Genomic DNA, 16,605 nt, shown 5'->3' on the forward strand with positions numbered 1-16,605 from the left:
GTGGCATGCGCAGTACCATGAGGTAGGGCCCACCTCACTGCTCTAGTCTAAGTCCCCTCAGAGACCCTCATCTGCTATTATTCCTGCAGGCACCCCACGTTGGGCACCTATCTGCCCGGGTTTCCTTGCCCCTGCAGTCCAGCCCTGGCTAGCTATGGACCTCGGGGGGAAATTTGGGCTAGGACGAAGATAAAAGACAAAAAGGCACTCTTAATCCTCATGGGAAACAGTCCCACAGCTTTAATGTAGAACCTACACCTTAGGGCCCAGGAGGAGAAAGAGCACGAGACCCCCTGTACAGGGAGTTTTAAGCCCCAGGGAAGAGGGGAGGGGGTCTGTTGACCAAAGGGGACTGACCCAGGGGGAGGGGAGACATAGGGGGTATCAGGTGAAGGGGGTGCAAAGGTTCATGGGAAGGTGCAACCAATGTTTTGTGTATACATAAAAAAACACTCCGTGCAATCTAACAAAGTGAACTAACTACTCAGTGCAATACATCTACAGGCACCATCTCTCCTCCTTTCTCCTCTGCTTTAAGCACAGATTTTCAGATAAGTGATATAATATCATCTTATTTTGTGGGTTATCTACTGTGCTAGCAGTATTCTCTGAACACAATAGCACAAATTACTTTACATAACAGAAGTAGGGAATTCAATAATACCAACAGTAGAGGGAAAGGAGAAGTGAACCACTGAAAAACATAGGAGATGTTTCCAGCTATGAGCTTTAATATACACAGGAGTTAAATTCAACGCAAGATTGATTTTTGTGGGCTAGTCATGAAACAACTGAAACACCTTGATAAAGAGTGACATGGGGGGAAATCCAGGTGTCTCTTTTTCTTGAAATGCAGTGGAGAAAACATGGGCACAGCAAATGGCTTTAGGATAGATGGGTACCCAATCTGCAAGAGCTGTTGGTGTGTATCTCCTCCTAAATTGCACAGTGGGATTGTGGTCACAGCTTTATTTTACTCACCCTCCCCGTTTCATTTTTTTCCATTTTCCCCCTCTTTGAGATGGTGATCAGCACTGCATATAATAATCTGAGTGTGATTCCAGCCCTGAATTATCGAGGGCTCAGCACAGTCTTTGTATTGCTTCATCCTGCTCCTCCTGTGTTCTGACATCATCGTTGTTTTATCTTTTTTTTTTTTTTTTTTTTTTTTTTTTTTTTTTTTTTTTTTTGCCACAGCTGCACAGTAAGCTGAGCTCAGCATTCAGCTGTTCCTATTGCTATTCCTTTCTTCGGTAAGAGAGTTATTTCATAAATTTGAAAGATGTGTGAATAATATGTAGTTTTCTCCTCTTCAAAGGTATTATTTGCATTTAGCAACATTGAATGTAACTTATTATCACAGTCTATTTGCTTAGGTCTCACTCAGATTCTTCCTTATTTCTTTTGGTCTTGGCTACCTCAAATATCTTGGTGTTGTCTTCAATTTTGTCACTTGCTGTGTGTTCTCATTTCCAGCTAAGTGTGTTTAATTAAAATGTGACACAGCCTAGAAATGAGTCTTTATCTCTCACAAAATTCACTGCCATAGTAAGGATTCTAACACTGATGCAGTACAAACATTGACCAATTTTATTCATTCACTAGCTTGTCATATTTGAAATACTCAGAGGGTGGTAAGACAAAACTTTTAAAAGAGGAAATTTAAACTAGGTTCTCCTAAATGAATTGGAGATTAATTAATCTATTCAAGAGCAAGAAAGATGATAGCTTTTCCTTGCACAACATGAGCAATAAGAGTGATATTTGGGGCATGGTTGAGTGAAATGGGACTTGAAGCAAAATAGGGAAATGGGTCAGGATAAGAGGAAATGAAAGTGTGGATGAAGGGAGACTCGGGAAAACTGTAGTGATGATTAACTAGGCTTCTCCCTAAATGTTCCCATCTGTACATCTGAAAGTCATCCAGATGTAGAGCACAGGTTTGGAGAGTCCAACAGGTAATAAAGGTAAGTAAATTATATATGAAATTACAAATCAAAGTATCAGAAAAAAAGTTCCTTGCAATTTTGAACTGCATTGTTAGTGCTATTACTACTGTTACTTTTAGCTCTGTTTCCTGAGGAAATGGAGGTGGTCAATGCCCCCCTGGAAGAGCCTTTTGGTTGATTTCAAAATCAACCAAATTGATTGATCCAACCAAAGGTGGATGGAGGAGAGCAGTCCTACTAATGCCCTCACCCAAGGAAGGATGGGCTGAGCAGAGACCTTGTCTGTTCTGCTTGATCCACCAGCTGCTGAAAGGCAATGACCTGTGCAGGCAGCCTGCTATGCCAGATAGCTAAACAGCACCCATGCAGAACAGGAGCAGCTGTGGTGGGAGGGCATTTTGTGCTGAGTAGGGTGCACTGGTGGGAACAAGGAATGGACCTAGGTATGTGGCAAACTCTTGAGCAGATGTTGGGAACATAGGGAGGAAGTAAAACATTGTGGTGTGATGCAGAATGCATAGAGTTGTAGGAGAATTTGACCTGAGATGTGCTGGTAGGTGGGCAGGCACAGAGAGGATGAGGAGACTAGTTTTGTGAGCAGCAGAACTAATGACGCCTCATGTTTGTGTCTCAGCTGGTAGGAAGGGTCATCCTGTGGAGCACGGGCACAGAGACCTGCTCCTGAAAAGGAGAATTCTGGAGGTTAGAGACCAAAATTGCAAAAGCTTAAATTCTGCTGTTCAGAGCACCTTGCTCTTACTGTTGTTGTGTGGGAGGATCAGGAACTGGCTGTGGTAGACCTTGTGTAAACATAGGAAGAGAAAACAGTCCCTGCTTTTAAGAGTTCAGGTGCACAGCAAGAAATCACATTGTAGAGCTGGCATGTAGTTCTCCTTTCTCCTGTGTGATTGCAGTTGTTACATGTTGAGTACTGTAGGTTCTGGGAGGGATTTTGGAAAGAGCAAAATAGGAAAAGCAGTGGAAGACAAAACAAGGCAAGTACCAAAGAATCTGGACAGATTTTTTTTTTTTTTTCCTTTCCTAGCAGGAAAGAATTAAAAGTTCTGATTATTGTTCAGCTTAGCAACAAGTCAAGGGGAAGCCTGGAAGGAATTTATAACAATAGGAAAAGTTTCTGTCTCAGGGATGAGTTGGGATTTACTTTAAGGCTGTGGAAATGCTGGAGGCTTTTGGAGGAGGAAAGGGACAAAATATTTTGAATGTTCAAAAGAGCTTTGGGCATGTGAAGGTGTTAGGCTGATGAATGCCTGGTTGTGGCTTGTGGCACTTGCAACCCAACTCAAAGGCAGTGGAAACTGTGTTGCTAGGATCCTTCAAGGGAAAGGGCCTGGCTGCTGCACGTCTCTGACACTGCTGACTTGCATCTTACTGCTGACATGAGCTCAGCTGTTTAGCAAACGGTACTAATATCAACAAGGTCATGGGTTTGATCCCAGTATGGGCTACTCACTTAAGGGCTGGACTTAATCTGTGTGTGTCCCTTCCCACTCGGAACATTCTGTGATTTCAAGGGACAGAAGCATCAGCTCAAGCACAAAATTAAGAGGGAATATGCCAATTACCAGTCAGTCAGACTGGAAGCCCTACCACTGCTTCCTTGGCTCTAGCCCAACCCCACAAGCAGGTGTATCACAAAGGAGGGGAAGCTGGGCAGGAACGAGAGACACCAGTGGTGAATTCCAGGAGGATGGAGGAGTTCAGCACATAAAGCTGTGCTAAGGTCAAAGAAACGAGCCAAGATAAAAACTCATGGTTTGCTTTGCAGAAGATGAGATCATTAGCTATCCCAGGCAGTTCCAGTGCTCTGACTCTGTCAGAGCCTGATCTAAAAACAGACTGGGTTTATGCTGTGTATAAAAATGAGAGGCAGTGTTTCCCTCCCCCACTCTGCTTTCCTGAGAAGAGGGAGGCCTGCAAAGTGAGAATATGTGAGGGAAAAGGTGGAAATGTGCAGGAATAAAAGTAGTGCCATCTAGCAAGGTGGCAGGACAGTAATGGAGGAGAAGAAATTTGGAATTTTGACAGTGAGGCAAGGAAGTAGCTGGGGGGTGGAAGAAGTGGGCAGTGATGCAACAGGAAAAAGAGATAAGGAATACCCTGAGGGATGTGAGAAGGAATAAATAATATCCTGGGAGCAGTGAAAAGCAACAGCAGGCAGAGAGCGACGTTATTGAGATTTAGACTAATCTTACATTGAAAGGAAGCAACGTGATCTAGCTGTTCATAATACATGTGTGCAAGCTTCAGTCCTGCATGCACACACCTTTTCAATGATAAGGAAATTACTATCAAATTAATTTGGAAATGGGACCATTGTTCTCATTGTCTGGCAATCCATAAAAAAACAGATGGTCAAGTGCCATGACTGAAAAGGAGCTGGAAGCTCAGAGAAAACTTGGGCATTTGGCAGACAGGCTAACTGAGCTAGATAAAGCAAAGCAAAAAAAAAATATTGGCTGGCAAAGCAATCTACTTATCCTGAAACTGGCTTGTGTCACTTCAGCAGTTCTCAGTGCAATACCGTCTTGCAGCTGCATTTTTCTTGGACTCAGAGCTAAGCAAACATTCCTCTGCCTGTTTATCTTACAGAAGAAGCTGATGTGGAGACGGATGAGGATGCTGGGCATGTGTGGTGCTGGATTAAGTCTGATGTCCTGGTCTGGCCTCTCTCTGACAGTGACTGGTGGGGAAGGTGACAAGTGCCTGACTGGTGCCTGAAAGATGTTTCTACCTTCTGGGCTGTTAGCTAGCATGGGAATCATAGCAGTTGTACAAATACAAACAATTGTTTCTATAAATAGAAAATGGGATATCAAGCAGCGTTTGCTTGGCCAGATTTGTGAAGGTCTGACTCAAAATGATGAGAGGAAACTGATCCTGGAAGTGGAAAAATATCCAAATGAGCATCACAGAAGTTAATGCTGATGCCCACTTTATCTGCTGCAACTCATAGCTGCCCTTTACTTGCTTCATTTTCTGGCTCAGATGTTGCTTTTCTGCATATGACTTCAATATGCCTAGGCACTTCAAAAAATCCAGCAGTAAATGTGATTGCCTTGATTATAAATATCATCCAGCTTGGATGAAAGAAAAATGGCTGAGCTGGTGTAGTACATAACTGCTGGTGATTAAGCACAGCAGGGAACACCTCACTCCAGGTGAGGTGTCCAGACCTTGCCGCAGGCAAGTGTGGATTTATCCCCTGTGTATGAGTTAGAGATGGGTGTAAGTGATGGGGCTTCAAGTCTCTAGTAATGGTAACTCTGCATATGGATTTATTTTCCTATGAATTGATTGGTTCTGTTTTGAGTGATGTGGGGATACTGGTCTTGCTGCTTTCTCTGTCGCAGAGTTCTGCTGTTTAATCATATATTGAAATTGGGGGGATAGGAGTGGGAGCAGAGCAGTATTTAATTTCTGCCAGGTTGGATTTGCCATCTTCTAATGACTGTGTATCCTCCTGGCCCTGGGCTGGGAGCACAGTATTTTGCCAGCTATTGGTTTTATTCTTTTATGCACTCCTGTATTTTTTTTCTGTTCAGATGAGATCAGGACCAAAAGGGATGGTTGGAGTTGCCTTATCAGGCACCCTGCAATCATGAGCCCCTGTGCTAAGTCCAGAATGAGCTGCCAAAAATGTACTCTCACACATCAGAGGCTGTGAAGTATTTTCGTGTGCTTTACAGCAGATGTAGGACCAATGCAAAAATCTCTGACAGTAATATACTGTGGTGACAGCCCTGCCTGGCAGGAATCAAATGTATTGCTAATGCAGTTGGTGCTTGTAGTAGGGAAGAGGATTTCCTTGGTAAAAAGGAGAATAAACCAACCCAAAGTTTTCCCTCCTTGGAGACAACAGCATTCCCAAGCTGTCCATCACTTCTGCCACCTTTCTCTGAACCCTCTCACGTTCTGCAAAGACTGTTGCAACCTGAGATAGCCAATCCCACTTATTATCTGTGCCCCTGCTTCTTCTGCTCCTTTTGTAGCTGGGCACATTTTCTGATGACACTGTGTTTGTCTGGGCAGTGCTGAGCTGAGTGCAGGGACCCCAGTTCCTGTGCATAGGCTCTCAATCCTGTGAGAGAACTTGGAGCAGCTTTAATGTGGGTTTTCCTGGATAATCAGTTTGTTTTAATTGACAGTGTCACTTATCATTGTACTGGCCATCTGCCTTGCTTTGGTTAAGTCTCAATCCAATACCCAAGAATTCTCTCTGCTCTTGAGAGGCTGTTTTGAACTCCCCAAAATAACCTGTATCCTCCGCAGACTCTGTGACCCCACCACGAGCTCTTTTCCCACATCATTTATATATTATTTAAACCATCTGTACAGCACTTGCTTCCTTTACGCTGAATTAATGTCCTGAATGACGCCCGTTGTGCTCTAAACAGTCTTCTAAAACCTAGTGTCATTTGTGTATCTCTTCATTCACTACCTCCTTCTAGGACACTGAACTTAATTACATTGTGAACCCTACTATTTAAGGGCTTAGATATTGTCACTTCTCGATTTAGTTCCTGCATGTTGCTGAAAATTAAGTCAGGAGTTGCTGCTTTTGCTTGTGGGTGCTTGAATTAGCTGTTCCAAGACGCAATTGTTTAAAGAAGGAGGAGCTGTAGTGTTCTTTGTGCCAGCTCAGAGGTGAATTCCCTTATCTTAATCTTCTATAAATTGTGTGTTCTTTCAAAACTGCATACCCAGCTGTCTTTAGCTACAGCCCTGATGATAGATGTGCAGTATGGGATTATAAATGTATTGCAACTCCTGGGGTTGTGAATTCATGCAGAGTTGATGGTATGGTCTTCTGCACATATTTTTCCTCCTTAAGAGCTTTAAGGTTTTCTGAATTAACTCCACTGAAGTATTGAAAAGACTGCATTATTCCTTCAACCCTTTGACTTGAACCCACTTTTCTGTATAACTTGCTTCCAGGTATTATAACATCTCATTTGCTTTTTAGTGTTCCACCAAGTTTCTGTCATTCATAGTGTATTAGTCATCATCCATTGCCAGGATATCCAGATCGCCTTAAAATCAGCCTGTTTTGAGATGTTTAAAGCTAGACTTGAAGGTGAGAGAGGAGACAAAAAAAAAAAAAAAGGTAGAAGTGCTACTGTCAAACTTTCCTCCCATATTTAAGTCTGAATAAGGTGTTATATGATTGGTCCTTCCTGCTTCTGTCTCCTCTGACAATGCAAGAGTTGCTGAGGGAATGTGATCAATTTCTGGGCTTGGATTTGCTGACTAAATGGTTTGTTTCTTTATCTGTTATAATGAAAACAAGCAAATTGCAGTCAGCAGGTGAGAAGGGACTGTCAGTAATTTCCCTATACTTCACCCTGCCATGTAAACCTGATAGGTTTAAGGGGTTGAGGCCTATGGGGCTTTGTTCTGTGTCCCTACTACCATAATATACTGTGCTGGGAGCAGGGCTGCCAGCTCCAGGGTATGGAAAATGAATGCAATCTCCTACTCCACCTCACCACTGTCTTTTAGGATTGCCCTTTCACTGAAGGGGGAAGGTGGGCACTGCAAAGCAGCCAAGCCCAGTTTGGAAAACGGGATCGAGCATCCTGGGGAATTAGGTAGCTTCCTTTGGGGGGGAGCATACACCATAGGCTCTCAGAGCTATTTTGTGATTATGCCAATCATAGATTATGCCAATCCTTTGCTGTAGGGCTGTGCAGAGAAGAGGCTGAGGGGACCTCCCACAGATTAATCTGGTTAAACTGTTCTTCACAGGGTGGATAATCTCTGTGTCAGCATTTGTGAGTTTCATCAGACCCACTGATGAAAGCTACTCTGCAGCCAGCTGGGAGCTGGATAAATAAGGCAGATACTGTTGAAGACAATGGCTTTTAGCACTCTGTACAAACATTTGAAAGTCAAAAAAAAGGAGCCCAGTGGAGAAAAAGGGGCCAATATTGGATGTTTCAAACTGTCCAGACATGCATAGTGTCTCAGATGAACACCAGGGACAGCGTGACGATTCTCAATGGTTCTTCTGGAGAATTTTGCCCTGGAACTGGGTTCAGTTGGAAATTGCTGATTCAGTGAAGTCAGCACAAATTTATTGTCACCCTTCTGCCCTCTGGAAATGATGTGCATGTTTTAATCCGCTCAACACATTTCCTTTGGCTTTATATGTTAGTGTAGAAGTCAACATGGTAATGGTGATAGTCAAAACCCTTAGGTCAAAACAAACATACTTCAAACAAGTCAAAGCAAAATGCATTATTGAATACATTGTTTCAGGCCATTGCAAATTAAGATGACACAGGCTTATGGCCCATGACGTTTGACTTCCAACAACCTATTAGGAGTTTGTGGTCTTAATGTCCAAACAAATGCTCAATATGATTCGGTTTGCTTCTCTTATTTTTAACCGAGCTCAGTTTTGATAACGGCTGTGGGGCTGACAGCTCTGAAAAACCAGCCTTAATGCATTTCTGCAGCTCACATCTTTAAAGCTTGATGTGTCCTGGCAACTCCTCCCCCGTTTCTGAAGCTATCTTTTATCTTTTATTTTTTTTTTTCTTTCGAAGCTTCTAATGTTTCCTAGGTAGATATTAACTACATCTATCAAAGCCCCAGTTTAGCTGCGAGGTGGATGGTGGGGTCTGCAATGCACCCCATGTAGTTTCCCACACATTGCTGGCTCCAAGCCCATCCCTTGTGCAGGCTTGGAGGGTTTGTAGCATGCTCAGGTTGCCTTTGACAGCCTATCCAGACTGCAGAAATGAGAAAAGGCATTGCAGGGCTGAGAGCAGTGGCTGGGCTGGCAGAGGGAACTTACTGTGGCCACCAGGGTTTGCAGGATGGGTAAAAATGAAGCCTAGAGGGGATAGTGGCTTTTGGATCCCTATGCAACCCACCTGTCCAAGACATGTGATACGCGTTCAGGTGGTTTTGGATAGGAGGTCTGCTTCTGAGCTCACCTTAGAACAGCCACAACCCTGCAGGAAAAAAAGGAAGAGACGAGTCCCCCAGGCTTTCTGTTTGTCCTCCTGCCATCCCTGCAAGAGCGGAGATGGCAGAGGGGTGAGTGTTCCTAGTTGTCCTTGCTCTTTTGTTGGCTGCTGTTTCTCAGAATGAGTGTGCAAGCAAGGGCCTGTGTTGGGAACCAGGCAGGAGACAGGGCTGTTGCCTTCCCCCTTCATCACAGCGTGGAGGAAGGACTGAGAGATAGGACCAAACATGGCAGGGCTCCTTGCTCAGCATAAGCAAAGCTATATCTTACCAGAGATCATGGCAGCATGAGCCTTGCTCCCTTAGAGCAGAGCCTGTAGTACCCCTATTCCTGTATCCTCCCCAATGCCAGAGCAATGTGGGGCAGCTGGGGGAAACCAGAATACAAGCTTGCTTCCTGAACTGGAGTGCTGTGAGGAGAGAAACAAGTAATGGAAATTGAAATGCAAATTCGTTTTCTGAGTGTAGAAAAGGCCCCCATAAATCAGGAGTGACAAAAACACAAAGACACCATCAGGATGCATTTGCACAGTCAAGGGATGGTTCATATATCTGAGAGAACCAAGGCACAACCTCCACTCCTGAAATAAACCAAATCCATTTTTTTTCTCATCCGTGAAGCAGTCTCTGAAATTCCCTGTTTGAAGAGCAACAGAAAAACAGAAAGGAGATTTGAGTTAAATTTTACTCAGTTGAGGCATGTTTTCTAATCCAGACAGGAATATTTGCTTTAAAGGGTCAGTGAAGAATAAGCAGTTCGTCTCTCCCTACACATACAGCAACACAATATATTTTTTTTTTGCTCTAGATTTGACGTCATCAAATAAATGGTACAGCTGTTGAGAATCTTGAAGATATAATTGTTTAGTCTAGAAACAGAGTAACCTCATGGCAAAAAAAAGAGAGCCGGAATGCTTGAACAGAGACCCTGTCCACAGAACACCAGAAAAAGGAGCCTGGCAGCATGGAGAGTTTTTTCCAAGGCTTGAACCTAAAGCTGTAGCTAAATGTTTCACTAATCTGTGTGTATGGTGAGGCAAGCTGGAGGTGCTGCTAGAGGAAGAGGTGGACGTTTTAATCTGAAATCAGAAGTGACAGAGGTGAGTGATTGAATTTGGTCAAGCAAGCCCTGCCCTGGATTTTTGCTTTACTCTTCATCATTCTGTCACAAGTCCCAAATCCATCTGTCTTTTGCTGTAGTAACTGATAAAACCCCTGTCTCATTATCTTCCATGTTAGACTTGAGACCAGTCTTTCAGGCTTACTAACAGACAGTGTGTTCTGGGCATCTCTCTACTTCCATGTATATATTCCTGAGGAGACTAGCTCCCATGGGTGAGACATCTTTAACCCAGCCTTGCTGTGAGGAAGTTTTATGTGCAGTCTTCCGCATCTGCCCAGTGCTATCTCTGCATCACAGAAAATGTGATTAGATATGTGCAAGTGGTCTCATAAATCAACTGTAAAAGATTTGTGCTGTGCTTTTGACTGCAATTGTGTGGTCCTGTCCCACAGGTAGTGTTGGGTCACCCGGGCAAGACTGAAGCAGTTGCCATCTTCTGTTCCGCCTTTTTAAGGCCAGATTGGATGAGGCTCTGAACAACCTGATCTAGTGGGTGGTATCCCTGCCCACACTTGTTGGAACTAGAGGATTTTAAGGTCCCTTCCAAACTAACTAATTAACTGTATGACTCTACGTTGATATGTTAAATGTGTGTAGAGCTCCACAGATTGATGCAGTTACAGGCTATTCCTGCCCAATGTACAAATATAGGATCCTTCTGAAAAGCCATTGCATGGTAAGCACTGGAGTTGTCCCAGTTTGTATTTTCTTCAGCTGAACCATTGTCCTCTGCTATTCCAACTGTAGAACAGGGATTAGGCAGAGACGCTTTACTGACGTGTTTTGTACTGGGTTAAAACTTACAATTGAGTTATGCACGTTCTGTGTTAAAACATTTCCATTACACCACCACATGCTCTAAAGCACTTTAGAAAGTGGCTGCATTTTGAAGGGCTTGGGGAATTCAGATCTGCTTTCCTGCAGCTGTTTTTCTGTCCCTGCCAGTATTAGGTGCATAATGTGCCATTAGTTTCCATCTGCCAGAGCTGGAAAAAAACATCTCTGCTTCTAAAAGATAGCCCATGATAAACTCCCCCAATGCTAAACTGCTTTTTTCCACTTTTTTGAGCCATTTCACGACTAGAAGGGAAGCAGGAGAATTGCTAGAATGTGGGAGGCTCCTTCCTATGGAAGGGTGACTCTCCCTGGATCAGATACAAAACTGGTTGTGTTTCTGTAGGAATGCCGTGTGTTTCATGGGTTCCTGCCCTCCTCTGCCTTGGTTGCTTTATCCCAGTCTTGTGCTGTGTCTCACCAGCCTGCTGGTGGAACTGTCAGTGAACTCTGGGGTGTGAAATGAGAAGCAAAACCTCACCCAGAGAGTGGTCACAGCATCTGGCTGAAAAGGGAATGTTATGCTACTCTTGCCCCAAACAAGCAGACAAACCTGTGCATGCATATCCATGCTGCGCCCTCTTGATGTAAAATGTAAGAAAATAAGCATGGATTTCCAATTAAGTGCTATTGATGTTAGAGGTGAGGTAGCCAATATTTGATGAGGTCTGGGAAGGGGAGATGGTTGTCAAACCCTAACTCAAGTTGTCAGGGTCTTACTTGTGTTTGGAGAAGTTCTCTGTGCTGTGGACAGGTGGCTGGTTTACTCAGGAGTCTGTATGTGAGAATGCAGGGATTTCCTGGCTTCAGTGGCTTTGTTTTTGGACCTTGATGGTGGTAGTTACAAGAGAAGGTGCTAAAGGATCACAGCAATTCCTTATGCAGAGCAGAAGGTTTCAGTGCAATGAGGAGGAAAAAATGATTGCTTATTTCTCTGTTTCTTTTAAATTAGGGTTAATTGAAAAAAAAAAGGGCAGTTCTCAAAAATGGGAAGAAAAGGTCTTCTCAAGAGAGATTAAGTTTTCAAATAGGTATGAATGGTTTAAAATAGAGGACTTTTGATAATTTAAAAATAAGTGCATAAAAAAGCCTGGGCCTTCTATGTGAAGGAATAAATCACTTGACGGACTGTCAAATCATCTGAATGTACATGCCTTCCCAGTGAAAGACCTTTATCAGCTGATGACTGTCCTATGTATGTGGCCTATATCCTTGTGTATGTTACATATGCATAGGCATGCTTGCTTTTAAAAGCTGTAATGTAGCAGCCAGTAATGGGGCCAACATTAGTTTATCATTTCTTTTTTATCCACCTTCAAATAAAATCCTGTAAGGCAGCATGGGGAAGCTGAAAAGGAAGAGTGTGACTAGTAACAGGAGAGGAAAGGATCAGGTGTGTATGGAGAGCATTTGTGGAAATAGTCTTAAAGTACAGAGGTAGAAAGGACCACTAAAAGCTTTGTGCATGACAGTGCAGCCTGATGTGACAATTGTCATTTGGAAACTTATGGCTCTGTGAGGCTGAAAAGTTTTTTTGAAGTGTTGACAAAACTAATTGGAAAAATGAAGCTAAACTTAAACAATGAAAAGATTATACTATGGGTCACCATGCACAAAATATTAGCCCAAATTTGATTTTCCTTTTTACCCTCCTATCCAATTGTAGTGGCAGGTGGGTGGCAAGAGTGCAGAGAAGTGGTGTGGGGAAAATTGCTTTATCAGTCTGGTGCAGCATGCAGGGGTTTGAGTGGGTGTCTGGCTCCAGACCTGGCACACTGTGACTGCCCAGGCCCCCAGTTCTGCCTGGTAAGGGTGCCCATGGGGCTGCAGAACCTCAGCCATCTTGCTCTTATCTGGGGATTTGTCATCCTCCCTGATGGCAGAGGGGTGGGGAGTGGAGCTGGCTTTAGGGACAGGCTGTTCTTTCTTTGAAAGATGGGAGCTCTTTTTCAGTCACTCTTTGAGATTTACTATGGGTCGACAGTGTCTGTCTCCTCACGGTGTGCTAAGTCTGTCTTTACTATCCTGACCTATGTTTTGGTTTTCCTTTTCCTTCCACCCACTGTCATCAACAATGTGAAAGCTATCTAAATGCAATGAAGTGGGTGCTCAAAGCATGCCTGGGAGGAGGCTGTGCTGTACATGCTGTGCAGGTGCTGACACCTCCTGCCTCAGCCTCCGGCCGCAGGAACAGGTATGGTAGATCCTCTTCTAGAAAAAATCAGTGCTGCAGAGGGGGTTTCTCCTTTTTCAAAGAGGTGTTATGACAGGGCTGTCCCTTCTTTTCCTTGCTGGTAAGTGGTGACTACAGCTGCTTGAAGGAAAATATTTTTGACCCTTACCTGACTCAGACCAAACCAGACATCCTTCCTGCACAGCATTCCATAGGGATGGGCACTTGAAGCAGTGTGCATCCTGGCAGCAAAATGGATAAGCGCTTGGGGCACAGGTCATTGTCAGGCATGTAAGAATCTGTAGAAAGTGAGTCCTGAAATATAAGGGTAGATTGAGTAAGGAGCCTAAATTTTCTGTGGTAGTTTTTCCTACTACACATCTGATGACTCCATGTCTGATTGTATCTGGGCAAGAAGAATCATTCTCAGATGAACAAAATGATTGTGTAGACGAGTTTTATTAAGTCACTGCTAGGTGTGTTTGAAAAAGGATATAGGGTCTGAGAAATAAATTTGCAGAAGTTGATGGGTCTTTCAGCTGTAGGTATCCTGAGCCTAGTAGGAGATGGTATGTTATCTCAGAGAACAACACATGAAGCTACTGCTCCTGATGGGTCCTTCAACAGGGCTTTACAGGGCAGGAAGCAGCCACCCTAATCCACCAAGAACTAATTTATCTCATATATCTGGTCTCTGGTGCTCCTCATTGACAATGTCTTGTCTTGCTGAGCTGGGCAGGTTACCGATAATTTGGTGACTCTTTGCCTTGGCGATCTGCTGATCCAGGGGCTGAAATGTCTGCATCATGATGCAGCCTTCCCTACAGCGGACCTTTGCAGGCTGCTGGAGCCCTGCCCTCTGGTTAGGGGAAGATGGCTGGGTTTTGTACTCTGCTTACCAACATTTTGTACTAGCTATGTCCCAGCTAAGCAATCATCTTTATCTCATCCTCATGGTAAAGTCACTTAATTGTGAAAAGCAGAAGGGAAGTTTTGGAAGTGTTCTGTGGAAGTGATGTAGTTAAGTATCATAGAATGGTTTGAGTTGGAAGAGACTTTACAGATCATCTTGTTCCAACTTCTGTGCCAAGGGCAGGGACACCTTTCACAACACCAGGTTGCTCAGAGCCCATTCAATCTGGCCTTGGACACTCCTGGGAAAAGGGAGTGCTTTTTTGGACAACCATTTTCAGTGCCTCACAACCGTCAACAGACTCATACAATAGTCTGGGTTGAAAGGGACCTTAAAGATCATCTTGTTCCAATCCCTCTGCTGTGGGCAGGAGCACCTTTGCAGTGGCAGTATTAAATCAGTGTGCACTATGGAGAGGACGGCAGGAATGTGAGGGTAGCTGGCCTAGTGAAGGTAAGGGAACACCCTGCATGGGACAGAGGAAATGCACACGATTCCTTGGTGCTCAGAAATTAATGTGACAGAAGATGGATCTGTGAGGTACTGAAGAGTAATCCCATAAGGAAGCAGATCCCATGGAGCCAGACAGAATGGAGAATGGTTGTTTAAAGTTAAAACTAAAAGGCTCATAAGAGACTCTGCAAAGAGAAAAGGAAATTCTTGGCATGGCTAGAAAGGAAGGATGGGGTAGTTGACTAGGCTATCACCTGTGTGTCCAAAATGAAGTAAGATTAACGCACGACCAAAATTTCTGACTGAAAACACTATGGGGAAAAATAAGTTAGACTGTAAATAAGAGGAAGAAACATATATTTCCAGAGGCTGTCAAAAACTCTAGAATAAATAGAGTGTGAAGTTGAATCTATATGAAAACAAATAGGTCACAGTAATACAAATGTGGTACCAGTCCTAAATCTGAATAGAGGTGACAAATACAACATGCAGAAAGACATCAAAAAGGCAGTATAGCTATGCTGTTCTGACTGATAAAGGCTTTAGCTAGTCTGCCCTATTAGCAACATGCTGTGTAGGAAGTGCCTTTTCCAGAGATGGTCGTTCTGCTGTCAATTGTGGTAACTTGCACTTATATAGCGTGCTTCTGTTAAAGGAACCCGGAGTGCCCTTGGAAGGTAGCAAATTCTCTGGCAGATTGGAAAAGGAGACATGTGTGGGTGTTAGACTGGTTTTAGTGTTACACTATCACAACTATGGGATGAGTTTTATCCTGAGGTCCCAGTGAAGCTATCAGTGGAAGATGGAGGTAGAGAGTGTGTCTTCTGGCTCTTACCCATTTATCCTGCACACCTCAACAGCCAGAAACCTCTCTGAATGCAGAGAGCCCTGCATTTATGATAATCTATATGCAGTACATTACTTGCCTCTACATGTGGAACTTGTACACTTCTCCCATTGTTCTCAGGAAAGATTTTTGAGGAAATAATTTTCCCTGTGAGCACTGTCCTCATCAAATGCAGTAGTAGTTGAGATAAAGAATGCTCTTACGTTAAAGATGCTGGGGAACAATTTGGGAGACTCTTACTCAGTTCCCAGCTGTGCCCCATGTCTCCTGTCTGCCCTTGGGTAAATACACTCATTTCTCTGTGCTCTTGCTTCTTGTGTGCAAAGCAGAAATCATAATGTACTGTTAGCCTGTCCTGTTCAGTTAGATTAAAAACCCTTTGGAGCAGGCAGCATGTTCTACTGCATGTTTATGTAACATTTTGCATAATTTGATCTTGGCTAGCATCATCTAGGGCACGTGGAGATTCCTCATAAATAATACTAATAATATTTTAATATTGTTAATGCTTAGCACATTTACAGCATTTAACATCCCCCTAAAACAGCACTCAGCACTGTCAGCATCGCAGTGATTGAGCATGAGTCATGTTGGCTCCTTTCCCTGGCATGGTGCAATCTATCAACTAGCCAGAAAGCTGAGGCCTTTAGTGAACATGTAGTGGGTGTCAGGAACACCTGGATCTTAATGCAGCTCTGGCAGTAACTTACTGTGTCATTGCTGGGTAATGTTGTTCGTTTGGGTTTTGTTTTTTTTTTTTAAGGGAACTCTGGTCTTTGGCCATCTGACTTGAGACAGTGGGAGCCAGAGGCTCACACAGCTTTTCTGTGTTAGAAATGAAAAGTATTACACACTCCTAAAAACCAGTCTCTGAGAAACTCATGCATTGGAAAACCCAAACTAGGGGACACTTTTAAAAAACCCTGCTCCTCTTCTGATTGCTTTCTATTCAGTAACAAAGGGGAAGGATTTATGTACCTTAAGAGGTAGATGTGGAATTTAGTGAAAGTTCACACAGTGTCTTGAAGGAAAGTACTAGACGATTTATATAATCTCATTTTCACTGACTATTCTTTGTTGCAGGTGTAAGAGGAGGGATGGAAAAGAGACCAGATGTACTAGGAGAGTGCTGACACATCTACTCAGCCACCACAGGGTCTCTTTTCCTCCTCAGATGAGAAGCTTAAATACTGAGAATTTCCCGCCCTTAGTCACACAGACACATCAGGACCTTCCTTTTCAGGAGTGCATCCATAGGCCACTTGTGTCCTCGAGAAGGTTCCAGCAGCTGCTGTGAGCCTGTATGCTGGCTGAAGCTCC

This window comes from Chamaea fasciata, unplaced genomic scaffold (genome assembly GCF_029207755.1).
Source record: "Chamaea fasciata isolate MVZ Bird 193981 ecotype frontalis unplaced genomic scaffold, bChaFas1.0.hap1 SCAF_5, whole genome shotgun sequence".
Lineage (NCBI taxonomy): Eukaryota > Metazoa > Chordata > Aves > Passeriformes > Sylviidae > Chamaea > Chamaea fasciata.